Source organism: Nannobrachium achirus (assembly GCF_963921795.1).
Source record: "Nannobrachium achirus genome assembly, chromosome: 6".
NCBI classification, from domain to species: domain Eukaryota; kingdom Metazoa; phylum Chordata; class Actinopteri; order Myctophiformes; family Myctophidae; genus Nannobrachium; species Nannobrachium achirus.
This window is the reverse complement of record NC_137815.1, coordinates 53,473,118-53,500,582: the sequence shown is the minus strand read 5'-3', so window position 1 is coordinate 53,500,582 and position 27,465 is coordinate 53,473,118.

Genomic DNA, 27,465 nt, shown 5'->3' with positions numbered 1-27,465 from the left:
TTTTCACAACTTATGTATATTAAAAAAAGTAGATCTACAAGCTTGCAATGCGGCACTCGGTGCCGTGCTGTGAGCTTGTATATCTGCTATTTTTCAATAGCTAAAGTATAAAATAATTAAGGCCCCTCCACTTTGGGCCCTAGTAACTCAGTCCCACTTTTCCCACCCTTGTGACACCCCTGGAGCCACGCACTATTGATTTTTGACTTGACTGAATAATTTTAAGGCAATCACTGGTTACATTCTGGCTGTTTTGATATGAGCCAAAAGGAAACAAAGAACCCATAGGTCAGAACCTCTGTAATTGTGTGCATTTTAAATTAGAAAACAGAAAGCCTGTAAACATGTGTATGGGTAAGATAAGAACATGTAGGCCTACAGTATTTATTAACTCTAACCACAGAACGTTGCAATGGTTGCAATGGTTTGCATTCTGTTGGGTGGTATTGTGTTAATGTGGCGGAGAGAGTCGCAGCCCCAGCCTGAAGCCTCAAAAGTCTAGTATCTGCTCTTGTTCCACAGGGATGTCCCTTTGGAGTGATGGTTAAGATATTGGACTTTCACGCGGGAGACCCGGGTTCAAAGCCGGGTGGGGAGGTTCGGATCACCTCCGTTACATTGGTGCTGTGACCTGGATCTGGGCTTCCCCGTAGGAGGAGGTCAAAGGGGGGTGAGTGTGGCGGAGAGAGTCGCAGCCCCAGCCTGAAGCCTCAAAAGTCTAGTATCTGCTCACATTCCACAGGGATGTCCCTTTGGAGTGATGGTTAAGATATTGGACTTTCACGCGGGAGACCCGGGTTCAAAGCCGGGTGGGGAGGTTCGGATCACCTCCCTTACATTGGTGCCGTGACCCGGATCCGGGCTTCCCCGTAGGAGGAGGTCAAAGGGGGGTGAGTGTGGCGGAGAGAGTCGCAGCCCCAGCCTGAAGCCTCAAAAGTCTAGTATCTGCTCTCGTTCCATAGGGATGTCCCTTTGGGGTGATGGTTAAGATATTGGACTTTCACGCGGGAGACCCGGGTTCAAAGCCGGGTGGGGAGGTTCGGCTCACCTACGTTACATTAAGGTGACAATATTCTGAATCCCCAAAAAAGGGGACACTCGGTCTGGCCTCTTGGAGGTACTAATTACAAGATACTTTATTAATCTTATCTATTTATTTAAATAATGTCTCTTTGAATAGAAAATTCTATGTATTTAAATAATGCCTCTTTGAATAGAAAAACCTGTGGTATCAAACATGACACATATACATATACATGCATATCTCCTTGCATGGGCCGTTCAACTGTGGTGATGTCAGTCTCTGCGTACTTTCTGTGACGTTAGTCTCATGTGACGTAAATGCTCATCATCTCATGCTCATACGGACGTCAGCAAGGGGGAGAAGATGACAGCCACCCCATGCATGGCCTCCCATAAGTAACAAGAAATCTTGTGAAATAAAATGTTGTCAACCAATCATCAAGGACGATGATACACGAAAGAAGCCTTCTTCTTTAAGAAGGGACCTACAGATGTGCCATTTCAAAACTTCACACTTCCTGCCATCTGCAAGATAGTAGATTTAGAAAAATAGAACATTGAGCTTGTAGATCAGCTATTTTTGCTATTTTTATGACCTTCTCTGACTTCAATGTTTAAATGACCTATGAAGGTGTATTCTGCCTTTCAATGGGAATGGACTGGTTTCTTGCCATTTGTGCGGATTTCTCCAAAAATACGCTCCATAAAATGTAGAAAGGCAAAACAGGGAAATAGTCGGGGGCCTTAGGGAGATAGAATGGTAATTTCGTGCTAATCAGTCTAAAAGCGCCAAATTTTGTACAGATGTAGCCCAGGGCCCATGCTCTAATGATTTAGCTATAGGGTTCCCGAGTTTGCGACCTTCGGGGTCGCCACAGCAGCCAAATCAAGTTGGGCTCCCATCGACTTTCTATACAGGAGGAAGATACCCAGAAAAACATTATTCTTTTTCTGGGTATTTATGTAGGATGTGAGGGGTCTTTTTCATGATGCTGAATCCATTGCAAGCATTTGTTTTGCACAAAAAAACAATCCTTGGGCTAAAAATGGCCCCAGAAAACGATGGTTTAGTGATGAAAAGTGATGAGTCATCACTTTTCACAGATTTGTGGGCGTTTTCTGGGGCCATTTCTAGCCCAAGGAATGTTTTCAGCATCATGACAAACCTTAGTTCTGGGTATTTCCCTCCTGTATTCACCATATTCCTGGCCCTCTCTATGGAGGCTGCCATTTTCTTTTACAGAGGGCGCTAGAGAGTTTTTCTCTGTGTGCTGCTTCAAAAAACATTGTTTCACTTCCTCCCAAGTAAGGAAGTGACATGGAATTGTCTGTTGCCAGATTTTGCCAAAGAAATAAGCCCAACAGAAGCAACTAGGCTATACTACTTTACATTTACATTTGAAAATAGCAGATCAGCAAGCTCACAATGTGTCACATTGCGACACATTGTGACCTTGTATATTTGCTATTTAAAAAATATTGAGGGGGAAAAAATATTTTTTAATATTTTTGAAACATTTCAACAACATAAATCTGTGTGGAGCTCCCTGGCACCACACATTTTTAGATGGGGGTCTGCGGACAAATATGTTAATCTGGGGTCCTTGATATGAAAAGATTTGGGGACCAATGGTTTAAAAATATAAGAAAGTAAGCCCAATAAGCAACTATACTATTTTTTTTAAAGACACAAATTGCTTATTATAAGCAGACATGGCAACCCAGGTACATTCAGAGCCCAGAGCCCAGAACGCCAACTACTGACACTTTAATGCAAGGACAACAGGAAGCCAAATTATGTTTTTCAGGCCAGCTTTTTCAGCCTCCGCCTCTTTCAGGATATGAACAGGAAGCCGGCGGAGGGGCCAGGAATATGGTGAATAGAAAGTCGTTGGGAGCCCAACTTGATTTGGCTGCTGTGGCGACCCTGAAGGTCGCCGACTCGTCACTCGGGCGCCCTAGCTAAATCATTAGAGCATGCCCTGGGCTACATCTGTGCAAAATTTGGCACTTTTAGACTGATTAGCACGGGGAAAAAAAACCTTAAGACCTCCGACTAAAAGAAACCTGTGGAAAAATGCACTTGCTGGACATTTTCAGGAAACAAGCTGTAAAGCCTGAAGACTAGAAATGGCGCATATGTACACACAAAGTCAGACGTAAGAGCGATTAGCACGTACCGCTCATAAATCTAATTTAACAAAGAAGAAAAAGTATTTTTTTTTCTTTCTACACTGCTTGTAGGGCTGTCACAATTATTACATAATCGTCTAATCGTGATTATTTGACATTATTGCAATTATTTTGTCATAATCGTCATAATCGTGAATGTTGAAAAATGTCCGAAATAGTGGAAATAGCAGATCTACAAGCTCACAGCTTGTAGATCGGCTATTTCCACTATCAAAGTTATTTTTTAAGTAGTAAGTTGTCAAATATGTCAGTAATTTCTTTGTATATTTAGGTTGTGTCATATCTACCATGTACAACTTCAAAGCCTAAAAGCCAAACAGAAATGTAATTATCAACGACAAAAACACAATTAAATCGTTAATCGCCAATTATTTGAGTGACAATTAATCGTCATGTAAAATGTCATATCGTGACAGCCCTAACTGCTTGTATGGCTTTTCTTTTTGTATGGCTGTGCAAGTAACACCGTCACAAGACGAGTTCAGCGCTGTGACTGCCATCTTTTGATTGAAAGTCAAAACTTGCCCACACTTCAGCTGTGAACAACTGGGAGTGGAAGGGGCTTGGGAAGCAGATTATTTTAGGACCCAAAAAGAGGCTATGTCCGGGTAATAGAGGATGTATGGCTAATGGGGATGTACAAACGTCATGTGATGTTGCCGGTGATGTATCAATCACAGCGACGTACCTGAAATAGAGTAGCAAAATATGTATTGATGTTAGTGCACAGACTGCACTGTTGGATGACATTGGAAAGTGATGTGCCTGCCAACATATCCAATCTAACAATTATTCAAATGAATCCTCGCATCATTACTTGCATTATTATTTGTGTTGTTGTTGTAGGCTCTTGTGATGGTCAGATTGCTCCTGCTCACTTTAATCAGCCATATTCGCCTTATCTCACTGTCTGCAGGGAAGCCGTATATACTCTCACCCCATTCTCTGAGCGGTTGGTGCATCCCCATGACGCACAGCCAACCGTGATGCAAGAAGCTGGCTACAAGGAAAAGACAGAGCAAGGAACATAGCCCAAGGCACTGAGTTTATTAAAGCTTCAATCACATACAGGGTCAATAAATCCTTTGCTTATTTATTTACATATTGAGTAGCCTACTGAATGTCCATGCCTAAAAATAAATATACAAATAAAAGAAGTGTGTTACTATGAGCCTCTCTGTATGCAATAATTCCATTGAATTGTGCCCATAGTCGATTAACTTGGATTCTTGACTTTATATCAAACCTTTGATTGCCCCACAACCTTTCCTACTGTACTACATCTACAAGCATCGTTTTTTTTAGACACACATCTTCTATAAACACACAGCATTGGCTCAGGGGTAGAGAAACCACCATTAGAACACAAGGGTTCCCGAAGGGTTCCCAGTTTGAATCCAGGCTCCCCCAGAGTTAGTGTAGAAGATTTCTTGAGCAAGACTTTGAACCCCTAGTTGCTCCCGGTGAGCAGGTTGGTGCCTTGCATGGTTTCCTCTGCCATCGGTGTATGAATGTGTGTGTGAATGGGTGAATGTAATGCACAATCTATGTAAAGCGCCTTGGATAAATGCGCTATACAAATGCACCATTTACACTGTACCACCTGTAAAACAATGGTTTAGCTGGTGGCGTGTTTCTAGGGATGCGCCTCAGGGTATCATCTACTAATGCTCTGTGCATTGATTCACCTCAATAGTTAAATATGAGTCACTGGTACTTACTCTACTTTACCTGTAGGTCTAGGCTGGAGTCTCCTTTAGAAACTTGAAATGTGGGTGATTTTGTTATTGTCGTTCAATGATTCTGTTTGTTCATGTTATGCCACTATTATTATTTAAGCTTTTGTGTTTATGCACCACAACCAGTACATTTCAGTAACAGCCCTGAACATCGTGTTTGCTGTCAATTTCATTACCCACTGCTGTCACTCATCAGTGGACTCACAGCATTTAAAGATAATGTAATACTTAAGGATACTTGCTTAACTTGTAGCTTCAGATGTGGTAGAAATGAGACATGCAGACAGGAATTTCATTCAACTCTTTGTTTGTAGAACTTTCCCTCCGGTACAGTCAACAAGTCAACACCACGTTAGAACTGGAGTCCCCTCCTAATGAGTCCGACTATATTCCCAAACCGAAATATTTGTTCCCTCTTATCACTTACATTGAGATAATGCCCAAAACATTCCCATTATTACCAAAACCTATAACACAAAAACATATATCACAGATACAATACTATCTGGAATGACTTTCATTCAGTTCATATTTACTGGTGGTGATTAACCATATAGGTCTATTATGTATAGTAAATATCGCTGTCACAGCTACCCAACGAATCACTGTCATAGACTTTGGGATAGAGAAGAATAAAAAGAAAACTCAAAACTCTACAAGAGACTCTATCCACAAGTTAAATGGTCCAATTAAAATGTCCATCCACATGACAAATCATTCGGAAAGCTACGAACTACAAAATCACAGATGATCTCTTTAAACAGGAGGGTTGAGAGCGCACGTCACCAGTCACGCCCACTGTTAAGCGATCTTATCTGCGCGGGGGACCGCCGGTGATGAATGGGGAGAGTGGAGGAAGGATGAGCGGGGAGTGGAGGCTGAATAGCTGTATTGTATCAACGTGGACGAAAGAGAGAAGAGGAAGCGTGACCATTACTACATGTGACATGGCGAGATGGATGCTGCCCCTACTTGCCATCAGATTAGGGAAGCCAGGCGAGGTGGAGCTCTCAGCCAGTCCATCACACGGATATAATTAAATGAGTGAGAACACTCGCGGCCATGTTAAGTCCCATGTTATAAGGCATGTATTCAGACAGCAGGAGCACGCAGGTTAAAGAATTGTGGTTTGACAAATGCAGTAGTGGAAGGACTACTCTGGTTATTTACTTAACCACTTGAACCCCAGTATGCTTATTCTGGGGTCTGAGAACATTTGCCAGAAATAGCAGATCTGCAATCTTTTGGTGAAGAGATGATGGGCTCTCAGGGCCGTATCCGTGGCTTCCCAGGTGTGTGTGTGTGTGGGGGGGGGGCACATATTTGGACCGGCCCACGTTCGGTACAAGACATGTGCGCTTTAAAATTTGCTTCGGTTTGGTTCGGTTTCTTTGTGCATTTTCCAAGTCGGTTCTGGTGTGCATTAACAATGAATTATAGCATGCAGCGCAGCATGTATATACACGCACACTACACACACACACACACACACACACACACACACACACACACACATATAGTACCAGGACAGTGTTCAATTGCCTATCACCAACAGTGTGTAATGGATTTAGGCTGTTTGTATTGGAACTTAATAGCAACAACACAGCAGCACAGTAGCAGCAGCTAGACGTTCAATGACACACATGCATTTTAAAATAAAATATTGAGCACTCAGCAACATCAAAATATACCAAAGTATTGGCATGAAATTATACTCAATGTTAACCATGTCAAGACATTTACAGGGTTAGGGGTTTAGAAAAGAAATTAAACATTTTCGAGTAGCAATACGGTAAAGAAGACCACCCTCCACAAGAGTTATAAAGGGGAGAGGGGGAGGACCATCGGTGAGGCCGTTTGGTCCCGTAACTGCTCCAAACATGCATAAATGCAAAATACAAGGTGATCACCGCGGTTAAGCAACTTGGTTAAGCACCGTTGGTCCGCCCAGTTTAACATTCACCAGGTTAGCATTCACCAGCGTTAGCAGGTTAGCAACTATCCTAAAGCATGGTTCTTATAGCAGGGGGGAATTTCCTTACAGTCCGCATGACTTGTATCAACAGTCTGGAAAAGTAACGGACTCCAGTACAGATTATATCATGAACAAGAACGTCATTTAAGAAGTAGAACTGTACGTGGCCTTGTGATGATACTTTTTCAACATGTGTACAGCAACATCAGAGCTGCCCTATCATAACACTGACTCACTCACTATGCTTAAACTGCTGAACATTCTTAAACGTTTCAGAAGCAGTGTGCTGCTCATTCAGATGCCTCACTAGTCACTACCAGGGAAATCTGCACCTTTCTGTTTTGCTTTCATCTTCTATAATGGCATAATGATCATTGTAACAACATTCCAATCAAGGCTGCAATCCACAGCTTGATTATAGTACACTATGCTCATTTTGATATGGGGAGTATGTAATTGTCATCCTCTTCCTGCTCATGATAACAAGTTCTCTTTTTCAGCCTCTGCCAGGTTATTGTCAAAATCCCCTCATCAGTGATATTTTTAGTTTCACCAACTGATGTCACGATGAGAACCATACCTCGCAAATCTGTGCAAATTGGTACACGGTCATTTGAGTAATAAAATAAAAGAAAAAAGGGAAACTGTGTAAATATTGCCAAATATTTTGTAATTGAAGCCAAAACAAATCCAGATGCAGTAAAATATAATGTGTCCTGTTGCTCTGTTAAATTTACCCGTGAAGTGCATCAACAAATCAGAATAATTTATTTCATTGGGGCTGCAATTGTAAATGGTGTTTTTTTTAACTAACAAGAAAAAACAAATGCACATTTTGGAAATACACATACCTAACATCCACAATGTCATATTATTCTATTGAAACATAATCCGAACAAATAGCATTGAATAATGCTCAGTGCTGTGGGTGGAACTGAAATTATTTCTAAAGCTCTTTGATAGCAGACTAACAAGTTATTCATTACTATACAGCCTCAGGTCATTGATTCTGTTCTAAATGTTGTGACCTGGGGCTGTTGCTTTTATTGCAAATTAATAGGAGCATAGTGGTTGTCTTTTATTTTTATTTATGCTTAATTGCTCAAAGGTTCGTAACTGCTTTTTCAAGTGCTGTTCTGTTCCTTTGTTCCTGTGTTTTACAGTAGGCTACAGTATGTAAAACACAGAAAACTAGGACTTATGTAAGAATATTTGTATTTATTTATTATATTTATACATTCATTGTGAGTCCTTTCAAAACATTGGGCAGTAACTTTATTTGAATCTATTTCTCTAAAGGTCTTGACACAAAGCAGAACACAAAGTTAGAAAAAAATATTTCTTAATCTGTTCTACCCAAACTACCTCTATTCTAGAGGGGCACGTTTGTCAGATTTCACATATAGACCTGTCTACCAATTTAATAGCCTGGGAATTAATACAAATAAACAAAAAGGAGGTAGTATAGGTATCATTGCCATTGCACCTGATTGAAAAGTAGTGTTAGGTGCCCTACACACTACAGGCGGTTGCCGTCGGGGCTGCCGCTAGGATCATCGGTGGCCGCACCGCGGTGAAACACAAACACACTCGTTCAGTGAGTAAACGCTGCGCGGTATTTCACAAAGATGAACACAATCCATCTCTCACCGCCCGCGTACGCATGCACAAACGAGCACGCTCGCGGGGGATTTTACGGGACCGCGCCCGCTCTCCTCGCCGCCCCAAAACGCCGCTGCGCGGCTGAAAAAGCCGCCCGCCTCCCATTGAAAATGAATTGCTAGGAGGCGGTGACCGCGGCTAGTGTGGAACCCCCTTTAGGCTGAAGAACATATTCAAATGTTGAAGCTGTACAGGCCTGGAATTTCGTCATTTTAGTTTCAACTTGGCCTTCTTTAGTATTGTAAATGCTTTAAGGGCACAAAGGCCAAGTGCCAGGGCAGGTAGGCCATCAATTAAAACAATGATTTTAAGTCCATGGTCATAATTAATTTAGCTTAAACGTCAAGTCTGCACTTTCATTGATTGATTGAATACTTTATAGAAGTTTGCTTAGGAAGAGTACAGGACACTACCATGATACAAGGTCCACTAATAGGATTTAAACCAAACAGGAGACAAAGATTTATATCTAATCATAATTATTTCACACATCCTTTCCTCTCATCCTTTTGATGAAAAACACAACTTGGTCCCAGTACAGTAGGCTTACAGTAAGACAACACCAGAGACAGTAGACAGTTCATCCAACTGAACCAACAACTCAGTAGCCACACAGCCTAACATTACTGAACACCTGCAGAACCACATGTACAGTAGCTAAATAAATACAAACACACACACACACACACGCGCGCGCGCGCATGCATGCGAGCAGGCGAGCCTGTTGAGTTTGTGTATAGTGTTTGTTGCTATATGCTAGGCTAACGTTGCTGCAGTAGCCTACATGATATGGATTTTATTTTTGGATTTGGTTTGGCCAAAGCTATGTTCAGGTATTAAAGTGCACAGCCAGCAGTGTGGTTCACTGTCATTTCCATCACATCGTCAGCTGGTTCCTTGTTCTTTTAGTCCAGTAAGCCTTTATCATTCCTTTATTTCGTTGCGTGCTTGATAACGTGCTTGATAACACTTCCATGGCTCTGCAACAGATAAACATTGTCACATGATAGTTTTGTAACTTTGACAGCTGTGAGTGCACTTCAGTGCATCGAGTGCAGTATGTCCATGCAACTCTCTCTCTCTCTCTCTCTCTCTCTCTCTCTCTCTCTCTCTCTCTCTCTCTCTCTCTCTCTCCCAACCGAGCCCGAGGAGGTTAGCATGCGTGCGTGCGTGCGTGCGTGCGTGCCGCTGCCCGCAGTCCGAAAGCAGCAGCCAGCAGCTGTTTGTAAACAGACCGTGATGCCCGTCACAGGAAATATTTAATCTCATCTTTGTTCGTGAACTAAAATGAAGACAGATTTTAGCCCAGTCTTTATTTTGTAAACTACATTTTCGTCTCCTCTTTATTCCTCAATGAAATTATGAACTGCTGTGGGCGCTTGTTGGGGCACTGGAGGGTAACAGGAAAAGCCGACCTAAAACAAAGTCGACCCAAACTCGTTTCCCAACGGGTCTGTGGCCTTAAGGCCTAAATCTAATCTTTGCTTCTGGGGGTCCCTGGAACAAAATATTTTGCGATGGGGGTCTGTGGCCAAATACATATCATATGGGGGTCCTTGACATGACAAAGTTTGAGAAACGATGATAGCAACATACGTTTTTTCAGGAAAACTGTTAGGATTTAGAAGACAGAATGTGCCTATCAGTTAAGGACCCCCAAAATGTGTTTTTGGCCGCGGACCCCCATGTAAAAATATGTTGTTCCACGGATGGACCCCTATCGCAAAATATTTTGTTCCAGGGACCCCCAGAAGCAAAGATTAGATTTTTGTCTATTCTGCATCTAGCTTAAGGCCACAGACCCGTTGGGAAACGAGTTTGGTTCGACTTTGTTTTAGGTCGACCTTTCATGTATTCCACTGGAGCACCACGGCCACTGTGGCCGTTTGGGCATGTCATTTTTCGAGGGGCACATGGCGAAAGAGAGGGGCAAACTGCAAAGTGGGCAACGACGGCCATGACCGTCGTGAAATTCCTGCTAGGCCTATAGCCTATAACTTGTTAGTGAATGCTATTTTATCCAAACTGTATGGTAGAACGTGCTATTCAAATAACTTTTACAATTGATTGTATTTGGTCTCCCTGGTCTTCTCGTTTTAAATATTTTTATTGTCAAGCACAGATTAAGGTATGCACAGTTTCAAATCAAATCAGTGCTTCCCTGTTTTCTAAAACAAAAAATAAATGGACAAAATAAAAAAACACAAATACAAGGCTACTTTTACTTAACCAAATGTGTTCACTCAAACCCAAATAAAATCAACAAAGAAATGCTGTAGGCATGGGTAGAATAGTTGCATGTGATGATGTGCTGAATTACACCTATCACACTGGGGAGCGATGTCTGGAAATATTTTGTGTAATTTTTCTTTTGGATAATTTAACTTATCTAATATTTTATATTGTATTAAACATTTTTCGCCTGGTCTGCTATTGAGACATTTCGATCCTGTGTCTGGTGTCGACATTTGACACAATCCTGTTTCTGGTTTGACAAATGTTTTGACTTGAAGGTCAAAATTAAATGTCTTCCCTGAGCAAACAGGCAGGCTCTATTAATCCTGTGTGGTAAGATTTTCAGCACATGTGCAACCCCAGTTAAAATCTGGCGTAGAACATGCAGGAAAGTTACCGAGTGTAGGTTTAACTCTCTGTTTTAGTAAGTCACAATACATGTGCTCTGTACTCTATGCTGCAACAGCCGATTTGCTTTGATAAAGTGCAAAATCGGTTATTTTCTAAAATGACTGGACTGTTCAAGTTATGAAAAATAACCATATTAAACAACTGACAAATGAGAAACCACAAAGAGGAAGGTGAATGTGACATTTTCTGAGCTGTGCATACTGAAACGGATGGTCTGGCCCCAACATCTACAGTATATCACCATTACTTCCCCTCTGGAAAGATTGATGAAGAGGCAAATGTCCTGGGGTGTTCCTGCATTTGAACATTGGATGACAATACCAATTGTCCTCAGATCTATTAGCTACATATGATAACCCAGGCTCCCAGACAGTCTTTTCACATTCACTTAGAAATTATTATTTGGAAATGCCAAATATTCTGCCAAAATGAAGTATTGACTACATGTTATGATCTTAAATCTCAATCTCAATTGTTGAAACACACATGAGCAACAATATATTGTCATTGTTGAAACACAGATTTGCACGACAATAACTCAGGCAGGCACACAGGCACCGCAGAGATGTTTTAGTTTAGAACGGGAAACTAAATAAGGCGGCACCGACAACATAAGTCAGCTGCCAGCCATAGACTCATACTGAGAGTCATAATCTCACTGTGTCAGGCAGTGGATGGTGTACAGTATGTGTACAGGCAATTCATTTTGCCTGCATTTTGTTTCGATATAGATGATTACATAATCAAAAAGATAGTTTTAGTCACAAACACTGTACCCTGTGAAATCTTGAGTGTTCATTAAACTATCTGTGGACAAAAAGATCACTGTTGGGTCTATGTGTACTGTATACAGTATACTCAGGATTTTACTGTGTACTGACGGTTACCAAAGATGGAGTGTGATTCATTCAACAGACTTCTCTTAAATATTTTGCAGGTTCCACATTTCCATGCTTTGGTTTCATCCCCGTACAAGTCAACACTGAAATGTATGCATTTCCATTATAGAGCATTCTCCTCCTGTGAAACCAAACCATCACAGTTTCACAATAGGTAATTCAATGTAAGTGCCATTCACATCCATAATCAATAACAATAACATCATTTTACAATCTTATACAAAATATAATCATTTCTTGTATTTCTGGTACTATTTCTATTTATTGTATTGCAATTCATTACATCCTTGTTGGTGGAATGTCGTTGAGCCAAAACCAATTATAAGTGTACTTTCCTATACAGTACTTACGTACTATATACGGGACATAACAATAAAGATTGTGAATCTTCCTCCCTCATTTCAAGCCAGTTATGTGACAGATGCAGCAACGATTTACAGTAGGCTACACATTTTCCTATAAATAGCAAACACATCAATACATTTTATACAGCATTTTATATCATAGATCATTGATTATGCTTGCACCTCAATGTCACTAAAAACTAAGCTTCAGACCTCCCAGAACAAACTGATATGACTCTGCCTTATATTAAGCCCACGACCCACCTAATTCCAACACACTTGGACACTGTTAGTTTGGGATGGCTCAGGGTAGAAGACAGCGTTAAACAAATGGGATTGGTATTTAAGGGACGGTGCCCTCATACCAGTCCAACTACTCCAAAGTGAATGACACCCACTGCCACAACACCAGAGGGAGCACCTCCAATCTGGTACCCAACACATTTTGCACAAACATGGGCACACATTCATTCTAGTACTCTGCCATCATAATGTGTAATGCTCTCGCTCTGTCATCATCCATTGAAGGATGTGAATCATGGGCTCTTTCATAACTGGCCTGAAAAAGCATCTGTCCGAAAACTACAGTGGGGATAGATATTAAAATTCCTCTGTAAATATAACTATTGGGATTTGTTCTGATAGTCATATCAGAGGCCTCCCTGTCTCTCCAGCTCTTTAATGGACAGAAAATACATTTTCAAGTTGGGTGAACATTTTCAGCCAATCAGGAAAGAGTACCAATTTATCAGCTTAAAATGTACATGTACATTCTGGGAACCACTGCTCTAAAACACATCATTCAGCTCGGAGGAGGCAACAATACTGTAAGTAACAACTGAACGGATCCCTGTAGGTTAGCCAGCTGTTAGCAATCCGCATCGAAGCGGAGTGAAGAAAAGACGAACATGGCTTCCTACTTGGTGGCAGTCCAGGCTGCCATCTTGCTTAATTTATCGTTAAGAAAACAAAGATAATTCAGCTAGGATTCTAGCCAGCTTTCTATCAGTCAGTCATCAGGTGGTACCTCAGTCCTTTTTATACACAAATTACTCACTGCAGAGCTAATTAAGACCTGAACTGATTGCCAGGTATGCTTGATTTATCACAGTTTGATCAGATGAATAATAGTTTTATTTTCAGTGCAGCAAATGAATCAGATAGACCTATAAAAGCTGTTGCCAAGTGTCTATAAAGGGTAGTTGCATATGACGGCCTTGATTTTATTCAAATGTTTTTATGTTAAAAGCTTGTAAAATGACATCAAGTGATAGAAAGTCAGATGGTTATAATGCTATTGCACGACAGTATAATGAAAGTGGCCTTTTTGAATAAAGATTTACTTTTCAATTAACCAAATGAACCCTCTCATCCCTTGGCATGTCATAATAGAAGAACACCCATGAAGTGATTAGGGCTTTTTATGAGTTCATTTCCCTAAGCACCCTGCGAAGCATTATGTACAAACAGACAAAGTCAGATGTAGGAGCAGTTAGCATCACTCAGAAAAGGTAAACATTTCGTGAAAATATCAGATCTACAAGCTATCAGCTTGTAAAACATGTTATTGTCAATGAAGAGACAGTAGAGGGAAAGGATGAGGGAGGCCAAGTGCAGGCCCCTAGGGGCCCCTGGTCAACAAAGTGTACGGTTTCAAGTGGTTGTATTCTGCCCAATTGGGAGAATGTGGAGTCAAGTAAAGAAAGCTCTTTAGAGACTGAAGCAATTGTGATGCAGAGAATAGCTGGTGGTCTAAGTGTTAGTATTATTTAAAGCAGCACTTTACCCATTTTCAACCTTATCATCATATAATTGGTCCTCAGTAAAGGTCATTATAAGATGGCACAAATTCCGTCTATGCACTCTGCATCTCATTGGTCTGCTATGGACAGATCAGAAACCAGTTAAAACTAGACTGCACTCTGTCAAGTTGCCAACTTGCTCCTTGTGCCAATAGCCTACTTGTGCGCCAGCAGAGCACGCAAGTAGGGTGATCGGTGCTGTCTGTATCCGGCCGGCTGACAGTACAAAGGGTGCTGTCTGTATGTATGTGAAGTGCAGTACAAAGGCGGGGCCTTTAGCCAAATACACACAGTGTCCTTTGTACTGTCAGCATCGCATCGCAACACGTTGTGAGCTTATAGATCTACTATTTTTACTACTTTTGAGTAATGGTGAAGTAGGGCCTTCATTTACAAAAAATATATAAAATCGTTGGAATTTGGAGATACAAGGTATCTGCCCGACAGCAATGATGGTAAAACACAGCAACAGTAAAATGTCTTTATACATAATTTGCTGTAGGCTATGGCTTTTTATAACTAAATCAAACTGGCAAATGAATCAGCAACTTTGTTCTGATCAGTATTTTAAGTACAGCACATTATTGCAATAAGAGAGCAAGCCGTTCAATGCTCATTGACGTTAAGAGTACTGTGGTAGCCAGGTGCATTTAAGTAGAGAAAGTGAATTTAGCCTTTGGTGCAGTAGCAGTGTAGTGAGACCAGGGTCATGGCATCAAAAGCTCACTGTGATTGTGGAGATAGAATGCAAACTATTTTCTGTTCAGCTTGGACACACTGCCTGTGCGTTATTTAATATTCTAAAACGGCTAGTTCCATTCCTTGATTATGATTGGCTGGTTTCCCTTTAATTGCTGTGGTATGTGAGACTATAACCCACACCTTTAATCAGTTTATATCAAACCCAGGTGCGTTATTTCTTTCCACAGTGTTGTGAAGCTAGACTAGAGAACTAGTCAACAAGGTGTGTTGTTTCTGCAGCCTGGCCGGGAACTACTTTCTTGTAGCTGGGGACTACTTTCTTTCAGAGCAGACCTTATAGTGAATTATTAGTGACATAGAACAGTTTTGATAGATTTTTCATGTTGCCATATTGTAACCGTTTTTGAAAAGCAATAAGCCATGCAAGGCTTGTGTTTACCTGTATTTTACACCGGCTGAGAGGGTTGGAGACACTCGGCTGCATCTTGTGTCTCCCTACGCCTCTCAGCCGGTGTAAAATACCAGGTAACCACTCGCCTCTTGTGGCTTATTGCTTCATCAAAAGCTATTCATCCTACCAATACCAATACATGCTTTATTCTATAGGGCACTGTCTCTCAACACTTGCACAAATGAACCTTTACAGGTCTCAGAGACTGTACACATGGAACGGAATAGACCTGTAAATGAACACTGAGGATTTTACAGTGTACTGTAAATTGAGGTCCCAGAGATGACAAAAAAGGTGGCCTAATGCAAATCAATTCCAGCACTCTTGTCTAACGTTGGCTAAATTAGGTATAGTATTAGTCACATGTAATGTAATTTGCTTGTTAGTCATGGCCCCATAGAGCCTGTGACATGTTTGTTATTGCCTGTAGCTGCCAGACTGTATAAAGGTTCTGTCAGCTGAACTAAAAGCTTTTATACACGTATTAGTAACATTTGCAGACAATGGCAGGCAATGGCTCAGGCAGTAGTGTGGCCATCATGACATAGGAACACTTTGGGTTCAGTCTCTCTTGATTGCATGACAAAGTGTCCTTGAGCTAGACCAGGGGTCTTCAACAGGGGGTCCGGGACCCCTAGGGGGTCCTCAGAGTTACTACAGGGGGTCCTCCAAATCTTTGTGTGATAGAAACGTTTTTTTCTCTTTTTTTATATTAACCACTTGAACCCTAGCATCCATATTCTGAGAACTTTACCAAAAATAGCAGATGGGGTCCTTGGCCTGAAAACGTTGAAGACCCCTGAGCTAGACAATGAATCCCTAACTGCTCCCAACGAGAAGGTTGACACCTTGCATGCATGATGTCCTCCTGTTAATATACTGTATATTGTAAAGCACTTTGGAGAAAGGCACTATATACTGTATATGCACGATTTACAGAATAATCTATCCAAGCACCTTGTTTATTTTGTGCTTTTGTACTTCATAAACAGGGAAGGGTCTTTTTAATGATAGGTATAAGGAAAACACATTTGAAAACAAAATAAAAATGCATGCTTACATTTTTTACACAGAATCCAGAGTCACAGAAGCATTCCGTAAAGTATTTAATCTGTGAGTGTTGAATACAGTAATGTACAGTAAGTAGCATGTTCACTGCTCATTCAGTACAGTATAGGACAGTTAGTATGCACGTTTTATTTTCCCCCCTATAATGTAACCTGTCTGTGCACTTCCTTCCCTCAATGAATACTGTACTTGGTTATCTCCTTTGAGATATCTTGCACTGAAACTATTTGCACAGGGAATCAGGCATGAATAAATGAAAACGTTATATCTTGTGGGTGAAAATGTGGGGTTGGATTTCCTGAATCCTACAAGTGACCACACTGCGTACATAAACGCTGGTGTGGCTCAGTTTAAATATGCTATTTAAATGCATGGGCTGCCTGCAGTAGATGGAGATGGTGTGTATAGGTGAGTTGAAGCATATGGAAAACGGGGGGATCCTGGAGAGAATCAGGACACTAGTTTGACTTAAAAGATAACTTCATATGGGATAACGTCATTTCCAAGAATTAGTGTTTCTCCTGCCCTGCTCCCCGTAGGTCTAGGCCTGTGCAAAAAAATCGATTTACTATATTATCGTGATGTTAATGCCGGCGATTCAATTAACCGATTTTCATTTTCTTTTCTTTTTTATTTTTTTTTAAAGCGAAATTAACCTGAAGGTGAAATAACCACTTTCAGTCAGAGTAAGTACAGGTCCTAAAGGAACAGTTTTAGGTCATGAGGACGTCATGTTATGGCTAAAGCTAGCACAGTGCTGTAGGCCTGCAGCACAGCGATTTTTATTTTTTATTTTTTTATGACTGTTGTGTTCTGTGTTTTCTGGCATCTTGACCAGGAACATGTTGTTGTAATGTTGTACCACTGGCACTTTGGCTGAAATAAATGTCAGAAAGATTGACTGACTTTATTTGGCTGCATTGATTTGAAGTATATGATTCAACTTTTAATGATTTATATTGTTTAGAATTGTTTTAAAATGTTTCAATATAAAAAAGCTGTAATTTTTGGGGGAAAATCGCAATAATCGTGATTCGAATCGCAAATCGCAGGAAAACGCAATAATCGTGATATAATCGAATCGTCACCCTATGAATCGAAATCGAATCGAATCGGGAAAAAGTGAATCGTCACAGGCCTACGTAGGTCGCTATCTATGAAAACCTCCAGCTCATTTCCGTCCCTCCGTCAGCAGAAGGATATAGCTGACCTGTTCTGACATCACGATGATGACTCGACCAGCTCAGCGTTCTCAACGGGTGGGCCGGCCTGAGCCCCCCTTCTGGCCGAAAACGTCAATATTAAGTCCATATATGGACATTCCCAGATGATGCCCTGTTACGGCAACCACACTAATACAATCCCTTTTATGCCCATATATGGAGATCTCTGATGTAAATATTAAGCCCATATCTGGGAATGCCCATGGACATATCCCATATCTGGGAATGCCCACATATGGACATATTGAGTCAGTCTTATGTGGTCTATGATGTCAGTCATCTCCATATTTGGGAAAATATGGCCACATTTTGGCCACATAATGGGTGCATTCAAAAAAGAGCACTCAGCGCATTAGTGTGCCCTCTTGTCATTTGTTTATTCAGTGCACTTTGCGGTGTCGTTCGAAAATCCAGTGCGCTGCGCCCCGGTGTGCTCAGTGCATGCACTGGCCGATCCTACTCAGTCAGGAGTTGGGGTTTGACGGTGCGGTGTGTCAGTGAGGTGTTTTGATTGGTTGATTTTCATGGCGGTGTCTCGAGCGCTTCTCAGCGGTGAACAGTGGCGTAGGATGATAACAAAATGCACCATTTTCGGGTTGATTGGTCCTTTGGGCTTTATTGTTACACAGGCATCAACGTGTAAACCAACAGCAGGTAGGCCAATGTTATGAATTAAATTACCTTTCAATAGCAACGTTATGTTAGCAACTGCTGCTTTTCAGAAAGTTTTCCTTCAGGGTACAGACTGAAAAAGCGCAGGATCTAAGGATGTCTTATAACGCCATAAAAGTAGCTTACCTTTGCAATAAAAAAAAAAATATCCATCCATTATTTCCAACCACAATCTTTTGTAAAGACCAGCGTATCCCTCATCGTGTAGTAAAAAAAAAAGAAAAAAAAAAAGAAAAATAGAAGAAAGAAAGAAAAAAAAAGCACTGCCGTTCTAATGAAGCTGCAGTTTGTCCCTCAGTTGCACCAGTTGTAGACATAGAAATACAGAAACTAGATCCAGGCATAGAAAACCACCAGAAAAGTGATCCCGCCTCCACCATTGTTGTTTATGTGCGCTCCAGATTTGAGACTGGTGTTACAGGAGCTGCTGCTACTGTACACCCCCTCATCTGCTAACAGTGCTCAGACAGGGAAAAGAACGAACGCTTGTTATGGCATTGAAGGATAAAAGAAAGCGTTCGGCGGCAAGAGAGTTAACTGGTCGTTCGTAAATAAGCCACACTGAGTGCACTCTACACCGTCATCACCCACTGCACTAAACTGAGCACACACGCGGTGCACATTTCCGAAGACACCCTTAAACAACCAACCAGGTCTGTGCATTTCTTTGGTAAATGTTGATCCCATGCCAAAGCGCCAGTGCTCGCCCAGTAGTCTGCTGTCACCCATAGGCCGGGGGCCGATTCTGAAATTGGCACAAATTGGTACCACCCAAGGTGACCGTACGTTTTTTACATTTTCGTCTTCGTACATGTCTCTAGTTTACATTTTGGTATGATAACTCTTCCAATCGCCCAGCTTATTGACAGTTATCACTCCCTAAACAAACCAATATCCATATGAAACAGTGATGAGTATATACTGTATAGTGTGGTACGATGTGTACTTCCGTAGGATTTTTGTGCTAATTTTTTTATTTTTTTTGCAGATCCTGGCTCTAGAGAGTCCAAACTATGACAAAATGATGGGTGCCAACTTTTCCGGACCCCCACCCCCTATCTGGGGGTCATCTAGTTTGGGGCCTCCCAGAACAGTACGCCAGCCAGTTAATGTCTAATTTTCTTAATATTAGGGTTGTTTTGTAGGTTTTAAAACATTCTGAGTTCATTTATTACAATTTTGAAGCAGCCAGAATAACCTTTCTGACATTTGGTTGGGGTCTTTCCTCACCTGGGACCCCCCAGACGCCGGACCCCTGTGCCTATCTCAGTACTCGCTCTGCTCCTGCTCCAGAACAATGTCATATTAGATCATAATTGAATAAATGTTTTTGTTGCTGGACTCTGAAAACAAAAATGAGTAGTAGCAAATACCAGGGGTCTTCAACAGGGGCTTCGGGACCCCTAGAGGGTCCTCAGAGTTACTACATAGATAGTGTACTTCTAATGATTTTTGCGTAACTTTATTTGTTTACTGCTTTGGCTTTTATAGGGACCAAACTGTCAGAAAATGATGGGTGTCAGATTTTCCCAACCCCTGCTCCTTTTCTGGGGGGTCATCTATTTTAAGACATTGCAGAACAGTATGCCAGCCAGTTAATGTCCAATTTTCATAATATTAGAGTTGTTTTGAAGGTTTTAAAACATTCATATATTGCACTTTTGAAGCAACCAGAATAAGCTTTCTGACTTTTGGTGGGGGTCTTTCCTCACCTGGGACCCCCGGAATGACTCCTGAGCCTATCTCAGTACTCATTACAGTCCTTGCTCTGCTCCTGCTCCAGAACAGTGTCAAATTAGATCATAACTGAAGCATAAAAGCTTTTGTAGCTGGGCTCTGACAACAAAAACGAGTAGCTAATACCAGGGGTCTTCCACAGGGGGTATGGGACCCCCAGGTGTCCTCAGCGTTACTACAGGGGGCCAGCCAAATCTCTGGTCACCCCAACCTCCCAGTCAGCCAAGACATCTGACTGGAAAATACCCTCCACTCTCTGAATTCCATCCATTTTCTTCAATTGGTGGAAGCTCAGGGCAATTTGTCAAGTATCATTTATACTGCATTGTGATGTAGCTGGCATGGAGGATATGTGGTAGCAGTGCAGCTCCAAGTTCTTTGACTGAAATCCCATCCCAATACCCTGCATTATCACAGATGCTGGGTTGTTGGACCAAAGTGCTCCAATTACTCCGATGTTGATGGAAATAAGTAAGCCTTGCCCAGCCCTGAGGCTCATAGGGCAGGAGTCTACGTCCTGTTTCAGTGAGGCAGCTTGATGTACAAGTACCCCTGGACAGTGGACATAATAATAGTTTGTCACAGGGACATACTAATCCAGCCTTTGATGCTGAGGTCATACATTCAAGATGTATGACAAGATGACTGTGTGTGTGTGTGTGTGTGTGTGTGTGCGTGCGTGCGTGCGTGCGTGCGTGCGTGCGTGCGTGCGTGCGTGCGTGTGGTAAATGGAAACGTTGTTTTGCATGCCCGCTCTGACATCACACTCTGGCTTCACTGTGATGGCACACTAACAGAATCCATTTTATGACCATATGGAGTTCCTTGATGTCTTCAATATTAAGCCCATATCTAACAGGACTTCATATGGGAATGCCCATATATGGAGGCCACATCGGCCACATGCCACACTAACAGAATCCATATATGGCCAAGACAGATGGCCAAGACTGCCCATATCTGTGTGACTGGTTCTATAGACAGGGATCTCCATGAAGGGTATTGATGTCAGTTGTCATAACAAATAACTGAGTAAGCATGTTTGGGCTCTCACAGCACATCTCAATAAATATACAGTACATGGATCTGTACATCTGTACACCGATATACATCACTGGTCAGATGGCAAAGAATTGGCACCCTGAGGCATCTTACTAGTAAATAATACTGAGAATACTAATAAACCATCAAGTACACTACATAAACCCAGGATGCATACAACTAACAGTTTCTAATATTATTCAAAAATAGTTAGCAAATTGCAGAACTGGTTGCAAGAATAGGGCCAAAACTGGGATAGCCATTTGGCTGGCCCCCTGTAGTAACTCTGAGGACACCTGGGGGTCCCAGACCCCCTGTGGAAGACCCCTGGTATTAGCTACTCATTTTTGTTGTCAGAGCCCAGCTACAAAAGCTTTTATGCTTCAGTTATGATCTAATTTGACACTGTTCTGGAGCAGGAGCAGAGCAAGGACTGTAATGAGTACTGAGATAGGCTCAGGAGTCATTCCGGGGGTCCCAGGTGAGGAAAGACCCCCACCAAAAGTCAGAAAGCTTATTCTGGCTGCTTCAAAAGTGCAATATATGAATGTTTTAAAACCTTCAAAACAACTCTAATATTATGAAATTGGACATTAACTGGCTGGCATACTGTTCTACAATGTCCTAAAATAGATGACCCCCCAGAAAAGGGGCAGGGGTTGGGAAAATCTGACACCCATCATTTTCTGACACTTTGGTCCCTATAAAAGCCAAAGCAGTAAAAAAATAAAGTTACGCAAAAAAATCATTAGAAGTACACTATGTAGTAACTCTGAGGACCCCCTAGGGGTCCCGAAGCCCCTGTGGAAGACCCCTGGTATTTGCTACTACTCATTTTTGTTTTCAGAGTCCAGCAACAAAAACATTTATTCAATTATGATCTAATATGACATTGTTCTGGAGCAGGAGCAGAGCGAGTACTGAGATAGGCACAGGTGTCCGGCGTCTGGGGGGTCCCAGGTGAGGAAAGACCCCAACCAAATGTCAGAAAGGTTATTCTGGCTGCTTCAAAATTGTAATAAATGAACTCAGAATGTTTTAAAAACCTAGTAAACAACCCTAATATTAAGAAAATTGGATATTAACTGGCTGGCGTACTGTTCTGGGAGGCCCCAAACTAGATGACCCCCAGATAGGGGGTGGGGGTCCGGAAAAGTTGGCACCCATAATTTTCTCATAGTTTGGACTCTCTAGAACCAGGATCTGCAAAAATAAATAAAAATTAGCACAAAAATCCTACGGAAGTACACATCGTACCACACTATACAGTATATACTCATCACTGTTTCATATGGATATTGGTTTGTTTAGGGAGTGATAACTGTCAATAAGCTGGGCGATTGGAAGAGTTATCATACCAAAATGTAAACTAGAGACATGTACGAAGACGAAAATGTAAAAAACGTACGGTCACCTTGGGTGGTACCAATTTGTGCCAATTTCAGAATTGGCCCCCGGCCTACCAGGCGGATGCGTGCACACAGCCATGTGCGTGACCTCGCCCTTTAGGATGAGGTCGCCTCTCGCTCCTTAGGGCGTCTTACTGATTATTATTATTACTAGAAGCTCGGCCGCCGAGCGTCTAGTCGGCGCCCTGGCCAACTCGGGAACAATGTAAATAGGGGATGAATGCCCCGCCCTTTAATGCAAACCCCATTATACCTGTTGTCATAGGATCTGTTTTGACCATCTGTTTGCGTGTGTCCATTTATGCCCATATATGGGGATATCTGTCTGTCTACGTCCATTTTATGTCCATATATGGAGATCGCTGTAGGACCCGTTTTGACCATCTGTTTGCCTGTGTCCATTTATGCCCATATATGGAGTTATCTGTCTGTCTGCGTCCATTTTATGCCCATATATGGAAATCTCTGTAGGACCTGTATTGACCATCTGTTTGCCTGTGTCCATTTATGCTCATATATGGAGATATCTGTATCTGTCTGTCTGCATCCATTTCATGCCCATATATGGAGATCTCTGTATCTGTTTGTCTGTGTCCCTTTATGCCCATTATGGAGATCTCTGTATCTGTCTGTGCCTCCGACTGTGTTGCAGACACAGTGCTGGTTCCCCTTTAATGCAAACCCCATTATACCTGTTGTCATAGGACCCGTTTTGACCATCTGCTTGCCTGTGTCCATTTATGCTCATATATGGAGATATCCGTATCTGTCTGTCTGCATCCATTTTATGCCCATAAATGGAGATCTATGCAGACACAGTGCCGGTTCCGGAGAACCCTGATGTCAGACATCTGAATCCGAACCTTTCGTGCTGGTTCCAGTAAATTGCGTATCGTATCGGATCGAGGCCAGGCACTGCACTACCTGCTGCGGCGGGGAACGCGCGTGCCGAATTTGAAATAGGGAATGAATGCCCCACCCTTTAATGCAAACCCCATTATACCTGTTGTCATAAGAGCCGTTTTGACCATATGTTTGCCTGTGTCCTTTTATGCCCATATAGGAACATCAGAATACGTAACCATTTTTTGTTGACTCATGTGGCGTACGTGATCTCAGATGTGATGTCACAATGAGTCAGCGCTTGCGCCGATTTCCTCCGGAACAGCCTGATGTCAACAATCAGCTCCGCATAAGGAGATTCCGAACGTTTTGCGCCGGTTTCGGAAAACCGCGAGTCGGGTCGGGTCGAGGCCCGGCACTGCACTCCGCGCGGCGGCGGGGAACGCGCGTGCCGAATCTGAAGCCGGTGGGACGAACGGTTCTCGAGATACGCGGATTACAAACAGACAGACACGCAGACAGACAGAGACTTCTCGCATTTATAGATAGATTAGTAGTAGTAGTATTAGCTGCTAGCTCTTATTGGGTAAACAATAATTAACTTAATAATGAACATCAAGTAATATTTAAGGCCATTGAAGGACTGCAGTATAATGTTTTAGTTATTGAATGTTACTGTATGTAAGGCCATCCCAAGTTCTTACATTCAAGCTTTACAACAGTGAATGCTATTTCCTGCAGCTGAGAGTAGGTCCTTTGCTATTCTTAATAACGACAGGCTTATATATTGCCAAGTCAAGAGTAAAAGTAAGACTGTTTCCCCTCAAACCTCCCCATATACTAATGATTCAGACAAAATAAGGATTGTCAAGGCATTTTGATATTCATGAATATGCTCACTCGCTGTGGCATTACAATTATAGTAACAAGTGCTCCTAATCCTTCCATTATCTTACTATAGCCATTGCCAATTCTCAAGGGCCGTATCCATGAGTTCCACTGTCACATTAAGCCACAGAATACACCACCAAGGGCTGTAAATTATTAAGCAGATATTTATCATTACAGCCCTCTCTTGATTTGTATTTGAGTTTACATTTCCCTCACTTAAAAAGAGGGGGGGGGGGGGAGGAACACTGCAAAGGAAAGCTATCACGGATATGATGTTTTTTTTTTTTTTTGCTTGACCAGAACCATATAATCAAACATCATTTACGTACAGTTGGTGATAATTTTCAAAGTAATTGCTCATGCTGTGAAGAGTTATGCCATTCAGATAAGTGCTAGTGCTACATAATATACATTTGCCACCAGGCATTTTGACAAAATAGTGCTAATTAGCATACTGATTATGAAAATGGCTGTGATGGCACACAGTACAGTATACTCTGTAAAAATAGAAAATGTTACAGAGAGGCAGTTCAGAGTCAGATGATAATGAGATGGATCATAACAGCAAGTTGTATCATGTGATATTAATATGTCACTTTGGGAAACCAATTAAACTAATAAATGCAAAACTTTTTTTGCATTCAAGAAAAATAAGTATTTAAATCTCATTACAATAGATTAAATTAACTACTATTTACTTGTTTGCATAGATTCTACCATACACAGTTCTCATTCCTATTTCATGGACTTCCAATTCAGGGTAAGACTGTTGAAATTCATGGAGACAAGACACATGGCCTATGGTAAAATTGATTAAATAATTAGTATTCCTCGTAAATGCCAAATAGCAAAGCTTCTTTGTGGTGAATAGCATGCTTCCTTGGGGTCTGCGTTTAGGACAATCACATTTGTAACAATGTGGAAAATGTGTGCCCTTTAGTCTCATTATGGCAAAATAACCTTTTGGGCTTGCTATCATGATAGGAGAGCTAATGTTTGCAACCATGAGGGTAAATTCTGAAGACACCTGGCATTGTAGGCAATGCCAACCCAAATTGTATTTAATTCATTACCTGCTTACTAATTGTAGGTCTGTTATTTGTTTCTATTTTAAATATTATTAACGCACAGGTCTCCGAACCGGTTTGAGTATTTTACTAGGAGCAGAAATAAAAAACATAATTTTTAATTGTTCTGAACCGAAACTATTATTTTCTTTCTTTTTTTCCTAAGTTAATTCTGTCCAAACTACCAAATGTCTTTCAATCTACATTAAATCTACATCGTGTTGAATGCGCTTGTAGAGCTTGTGCTACAGGCTGCAGCCAGACCATATTACCAGAGAGCATTGTGAAGCCATATGTTGTGTGGCTAGCTGGCTCTACATTTCCTGGACCCTTTGCCTCGCAAAACCCTGGACCGATCAGCACTAAACATTTGTGTGCATGCAGCCAGTAGGCCAAGGAAGACACCCAATTTTGTAGTACATTAGGGGTCTTCAACGTTTTCAGGCCAAGGACCCCCACTATCCTTTCAGAGATTCCATATAGTTTCATTGTTTGACAGCACAATTATCAGTCTATTTTGGATTCATATCAATTTGTGTTTTCCAGATATTTAACCACTTGAACGTCAATACTTAATAAACTTGATCTTTCTCTCTGTAGGCCTACTTAGTCTGCTCTTTTTCCCCTCTACACCAAACCTCTTTGCCAAAAATAGCCGATCTACAATTTTTGGCTAAAGTTCTCAGAATAAGGACACTAGGGTTCAAGTGGTTAATATAAAAAAGGAGAAAAAGGTTTCTATCACACAAAGATTTGGAGGACCCCCTGTAGTAACTCTGAGGACCCCCTAGGGGTCCTGGACTCCCTGTTGAAGACCCCTGGCCTGTAGTACATGGTAGCCCGCTTTATATTTCACCTTTCAATGCTTGAACTGTATGTTATACAATCAAAAATGTGTTCTTCAGAACAAACTTTGGCTTTCATCCAAAAGTCACACAAATCGGCGTCGCTACACATCTCTGGAGATATGCGATAACACATGTAATTGGCGTCCAATTACAGGAGGAGCCCATGTTAAAAATCACAAATGTTTTGTTTAGCTCCTGCAGCTGCTGTTCAGAAAACAGCTGTAGATGAACGTGATTAGAATTGCTTACTTTGAGCATATGTGAATATTTGTTCCAAAATAACTACTGTAGGCAAAGTCATCCAACCAAGGTCAGAATTGTCATGGTGAGAGTGTTGCATGTTATCATTTGGATCAGGACAGGAGCTGAAGGGGTCTGGTGAGCAACTTTACCCTGGAGTAAAATATGCAGCTGATCCAGAATGCCTGATGAGTTTGTCTCTGTATAACGCCACCTATACTCTGACATGAAAGCAGATGCTTGTCATTTGTTTTAGTCACGCGCCTCAGTTGGAAAGAAGGTCAAGGTGGGTGGATGTGGGGACCATGCTTCTCGCAAAGTCTCATTCCACACACTATTAAAATCCTGCCACACGGGGATCGAATAATGCCTGATTTATACTTCACCGCATGGTGGTGTCGCACAATGAAAATGGCCGTTCTCCAAATGACGTGTTGCGAATGGAGATCTGCTATTTTCTGGATCGTACGACAAAGTATAAATCGGGTTTAATCACTAACCCCTGGTAAGCCACTGGTGCCCGTGCCACCCCCACCACTCCCCAGACACAGGCATGCACAAACAGCCCCTCAGATCTGTCAGAGCCTGGTAATGTGACAGTGAATGTCGGAGACTTTATCCCAGCCAGGGATTTAATGAGTTTCTTGATATCCCCCAGGGAGAAGGAGACTTATCAAGTGGCTTTAATGAGAGCCTTAATTGAGGAACACTTGTATCACTCCCTAATAGTGCACGCACAAAATGTCTTTGTGTTCCAATGTCACTGATCCAAGGGTAGGAGAGAGGTGCCAAGGGGATTGAGAAAAAGCCTTGGTGGGACACCAATTTGGCAGGAATGATATCCAAGACATGACCAAAGGTGCACAGTAACCATAATGAATGGGATGATATGATGCACCATAATTAGACAGAAAGAAAATAAATAAAGCTTCAGAACAGCAACTGTATCCCAGCATCAATCTACAAAGATGCGTTTGAGAAAGAAAATAT